Consider the following 6,000-nt stretch of genomic DNA (forward strand, 5'->3'; position numbering starts at 1 on the left):
TTTTTTTTAACCAAAGGGAATAGTTTTAACCAAATAATTGCAGTTCTAGAAAATTTGCTCGAAAAGGTATACTGTGTTCTGCCTACTGCCTATTTGTTTGTGGTCAGCTGTATCCTTTGCTAGCTAATGCTGGACTGTAGAGGATCTTGTATGGTCCATCTAATTGCTACCGAAGCAAGGAATACATGTAATTTTTTTTTCTTTGCTTGCTGTTTTGTCCAAGAGGATATTGATTTTATTTGAAATGGTCTGAGATGTTGTCATTCAACAAGTGTTGCCAGTGGGCCTCAAACAGTATATTAGAAAAATACACTGCATGTACTACACATTATTTAATACTGAAGGAGATTAATTTGGAAGAGTATATGATCACGGGACATACTTGACGGCTGTTTGTGAATTGGTTCGAGTACTGGAGGAAGAAAACAGTAGTGATTGGTCATCACGTAGACTTGTTAACTGAGGCTGATCTTTCAGCTGAGATAACCATATTTGCAGTACAAGAAGTTTAATTATTCCCAACGAGATTAGCTTATATCTCAAGAATGTTACTGCTTAATTACTGCAGTTGAGCTTGTGTAAATATACATTGTAGGGCATGGTAGATTCATAATTTACTGAATCTTGACTGTTTTTTACAGTTCTAAAAAAAAAGACAGTTTCTTTCCTCAGGGCACAAAGGTCTACACATTCAGATTATTCAGACACACAAGACGTGCTCACATGTTATCTCTCTCTCTCTTGCAAAGCAAGATTAATTAATTTAATCAACAAGAGATGAGATGCCCTAATCCTAATTAAGTCTTAAATTATCTGAACTCACAAGCTTGCTTTCCATGTGCAGCCTCCTTCCTGCACATGTCAATAAAACTGTGTAAAAGCACTGCAGATGTCAACCAAAGAACATGAAAGATATCTCTGGATTGGCAGATAAGCCCAAGTAAATTACCAGCTGGGAATCAATAAAAGGGAGAGACAGCTGCAAGGGAAGTTGCTAACAGAATGAATCACCTTTTGACAAACATCATGTATAGCCTACTTTTTCAGAGGCTGATGCCCCCCAACATCAGTGGGCCACATGATTAGTTAATGCCAAACTTAATTAAGCAAAGCAATAGTCTCAATATATCCACTGGGACATGCTTTGCTATAATCAAACGTTGAATCTTCACAAAATGCAGTAGTATTATACATGTGTCACATACTCACATGGTTCATCTAGTATGTACAAATTAGCATTTGTTATTCATTGATGCTGTAGACTACAGTGAGGGTCAGTTTGGAGATGAGTTGTCTAATTTCTAAAAGAATCCTATCGACCTAGTTTATATATAGATGATCCAAATTAGGTAGAATAATATTGGGTTAAGATTAAGATGGTATTTCTGATTTTTTTTTCTTCTCCCCAATATGTCCTGATCCATTTCATTCGTACATTGGAAGTTAGGGCGCAGAAAACCGGCCGGTCTTCCACATTTAATTTTGGTTGTACAGATAGAAGTACATTGCATTCCGTTACGTTTAATTATGATTTTGATGGTTAATAACACTGACACACAGCTGTCCTGAAAGAAGCACTGCAATTAACAGAGAATGCTTTGATTGGAAGTGATATATCACTTACATAAATACATTTTAAAGTTTAATACTTCCTTATCTTTCTGCAAATTTAGTTACCTTAACCATTCATTTTTTTTCATAGATCACTTAAAGTACCTCTATATATTTACCCTACCCATCTAGTTTCTCTTTTATCTCATGCTGAAAAACTAATTTTGAAGGTTAATTAGCCAATCACATTGTACTGCAAATGCATGCTAACACCTTGAATGCATGTTTTGATTAGGCCACTCTCAATGAGAGTTTCATAGATATGTTATGCACATTAATTAGGTGACATATCAACACAAAAAGGAATATTTGCATTAAACATTAGTTTCATGACTATAAAATGTTTGGTCACTGTTATCAAGTTATTTGTAACACAGTAAAACTCTCATCGAACGACTTAAGGCGTTTCACGCAATAAAACACTATCTATATGCAATTAAACTTTCAGCAGTAATTAAATATTTTATTTAGCTTTAAAAATGGTACAATAAAACATTGCATTATAAGCAGTTGTTTCATGCATCATTTCATCGAGTTAACTGTTTTGAAAATTGTGTAGTGAAACTAGTCACTGACACTGGCCTTAAAAGTGTCAATAACTGAAACAAAGTAATTAGTTGGACAGTAGCTTAGTTTTGCTAACCACATGCATGCATCAGGGCACTGTTCCCACTCCCACGAACACAGCAAGATCCAGATCGAGTTGGTAGAAGTAATCTGAAACAGAGTACATTTATGGCGCAAGTAAATTTTAATTGAAATTCCGTGCATTCGGTCGGAACATACAAATAAATGTACAAAACCGTGCAAATTTAATTGAACACTACAGGCACGACAGAGATTAGCAATACTATATTATTAGAATTCCAGTATCATTAGTGGGCCGACACAATGGGCCGTAGGGAAGATCCGTATTTGGGCTACTTCACTTGGGCTTTGTCATCTTCCCGACAATCAAGTCCTTGAATTTTCTTTTTATTTTTAAACATTTTTAATAAATAAATTTTATTATTAAACCTCCCAGGTTTGAATCTTTTTGGCCACGGTGAAAATATTTACCTCCATAAGGTTTAGTAATACGATTATTTATTAAAAAAGTTAAAAAAATTCTCAATCTTGAGCATTGGACAGAGAGGCAATATAAGGGTTTATTCAACTACCTTAAAAAATAGAAAAGATTAGGGACTGGACGTCCGATCCAAACCTAAAAAATATATATGTGGTCAAATATTTCTGTTTACTCATCATTGCAGTAATACTAAGCTTTACGTACGTTGTGAAACAAAGAGTTTAGTGAAACATTTTAAAAGAAATATATATGAGAACTAGCTTGGAACAAAGCAACATTGGAAATATAAGAATGACCCTTAAACAAAGAAATGTAAGAATGAAGTATCTTGAGAAGTAGAGTGTAAGATGAAAAAATAAACAAAAGAGAGAAAACACCATCAAATCTAGTTTAAAATTTTTTGCTCCATGTCCGAAACATTGTGTTCCAACTACTAAAACATCATCATATATAACTAAAAATTAAGATGTGAAACACGGTAAAATCCATCTTGTTCTTGCATATTAAATAGGCTATTAAATATCATATCTTAACGGTTGAGACATGTATATGCAACAGTTAAATAGTTTAGAAGGAATGGTCATTCCATTTTCTCATCTCAAGTTGCATGCCCGGTTAGAAGCATTTTCGTTTTATTTAAAAAAAAATAGGACATATAATACGCATTTATATTAAGACAGTGTAACTGGAGGTCGATACCAAGGCTGGATTAGTAATCAAAGTTATCTGATCGCGTGTCGGTGATCAAAGTTATCTGATCGCGTGTCGGTGATGCTATTCCATTTTATATTATATAAGATATTTTGATCCTACCTATATTTATGCATAGATAACTCTAGATACTTTATATATGTATATAAATTCATTAATATCTATATGATATAAAAAAGATCAGAACATTTTATAATATAAAATATATAAATTAAAGCCGCTACTAATTACAGTCTGACATGAACCGATTTCCTAATTAGTTAAGGTATCGGTAATAATAATCTGTTTAATCTGCTTCTAAATCCGTGAGATCTGTTCATTTTGGTGCTCTTGTTGATTCCCATGTGCGTGCTGCGGGGTTAGCCGAGCCCGTTAGCAGGGAGGAGAGGTGGACATACATCAAAAATTGGTTGGATAGACCAAAATCCCACCCCAGTTAGCGTTTCCTGATAAAAACCCGGAATAAGTCCACTAGAGGTCCTTGAATTTGAAGGCGAGTTTGTTTTTCATCCCTTATCCGCAATATCAGAAATGTGTATCCCTAAACTCTAAAATCGGTTCAAAAGAGGTCCCTAGACAGTATTAACCTATTTTTTGACCGGTTTTATTGACGCGACCGACGGGTCCCACGTGTCAGATTTTTTTATTTTTTTCTCCCTCCATCTCTCCCTTCTCCTCCTCTCTCTCTCTCTTCTTCCTCTCTTCCCTACATCGAGCACTAGGATCATCACCATGCCGGCCACAGGGCATGGCCCATCGCCCGCTATGCCTGGCTCGGGTGGCGCTCTTGCCGTGCAATGGCGCCGGCGCCGGCGCCAGCAGCCCTCGTGGATGCAGTGGCTGGACGAGAACGCGGAGGCCAGCCGGGCGTGATGTACGTCGCTCTCGGCACGACGATGGCCGTCCCGGAAGCACCGCTCAAGGAGATCGCCATGGGGCTGGATGTAGCCGGCGTCCAGCGACGCCGACCTCAACGCTGGCTTCGAGGAGCGCGTGGAGGGCAGAGGCATGGTGGTGCGAGAGTGGGTGTGGACCAATGGCGGATTCTGCAGCACGGCTGCGGGAAGGGCTTCCTCAGCCACGGATCTGGAGGAGATGGTGCGGTGGATGATCCTGGAAGGGCTCGGGGTGGCGAAGCACCACGAGACGCAGAGCGAGTCCATGTGGCACCTGTTCCGGATGTCCGAGTACAAGGCTCCCAATTCCGACGAGAAGGTCACCGGGTACATCACCCATCAGAACACCAACTGGCTTAGCATCGTGTGCCAGAACGAGGTGAACAGGAATGAGATGCAGACCAGGGACGGTGAGTGGGTCCTCGTCAAGCCGTCGCCGACCTCGCTCATCGTCAATGTCGGCAATACCCTATCTAACACTAACACTGTTAACGCAATGTACAAAGAAGTTAATTTCCCCCATCATTTTGATATGCAAGAAAACTCTTGCAATTCGTAGCTCCTAGCTTGGTTTTCGTTCGTGGATATGATGGACTGATGATGTTGTGGACATCAAACTGGAAAAATAACTGGAGCAAACATTCTGAAAAAAACACCGTCAAACTTAATAACATGTGCTCCGTAATAGTAAATGCCAATTGGTCTGTTCCTATAAAATTACAAAATATGACTCTTCTGCTACTAGCTGCAACCTTTTTTTAGTTTTAGGCAATCGATGTTTAACAGGACAAGAAATATAAGCATACTGCCACGCTGTACAACTGGGATCATCGGCAGGAACCAACGAGCTGGTCGGGAGCAAGGAGATCCCCTGCGTGGCGAGGGAGCTGATGGTGACGCGTGCGGGCGCCGACGTGGCGAGGAACGTCGCCGTGTTGGCCGCGAAGGCGTGGGAGGCGGTGGTCGAAGGCGGCTCGTGGTGGAAGACACTGGAGATGGCCACTGTGCCCACCCCGGCCGGTAGTGCTCTAGAGAAGCAGGGAAGAGAGAGAGGAGAGGAAGGGAGAGAAGGAGAGAGAAAAAATAAAAAAAATCTGACATGTAGGACCCACCGGCCACTACGTCAACAAAACCGGTCAAAAAATGGATCAATACTGCCGAGGAATCTTTTTTGAACGGATTTTGTGAGTTTAGGGGTATATATTTCTGGTATTGCGAGAAATGGACGAAAAACAAACTTGCCTTTAAGTTTAGGACGTCTGGTGAATTTATTCCTAAAAGCCCTGTTCCATGAACGTGAATGGGCTGTAATTTAAGCCCACCAAAACAAGTCCTATGGTACTACAGTCGATGGCAGCATGTGGTGGTATTATATAAAGGATTATATTTTGTTTAAAAAATTTTAAGGAGACAGTAAAAGTCAGTTATGTTTTTGTTTTTTTAATAGAATTTAAGGATGGCAGCATGTGGTGTTATTATATAAAGCACTATAGGGCAAGGCGTGCGTTGCGCGCGAGACCCATCATGCTGTCAGGTTGGGCAACACATGTCTCTTATCACGTCTTATTTTTCTAGAAAATCATTTTTAATAGATCAATCCTTTACATTAGGAGTTAAGACATATATGTCGTGTTCATCCATAAAGATAATAAACTTAGCTTCTCTCGTTTTTCGCGTACACGCTTTCTAAACTATTAAATAATATGTTTTTTA

Source organism: Oryza brachyantha, chromosome 8, assembly GCF_000231095.2.
Source record: "Oryza brachyantha chromosome 8, ObraRS2, whole genome shotgun sequence".
NCBI classification, from domain to species: Eukaryota; Viridiplantae; Streptophyta; class Magnoliopsida; order Poales; family Poaceae; genus Oryza; species Oryza brachyantha.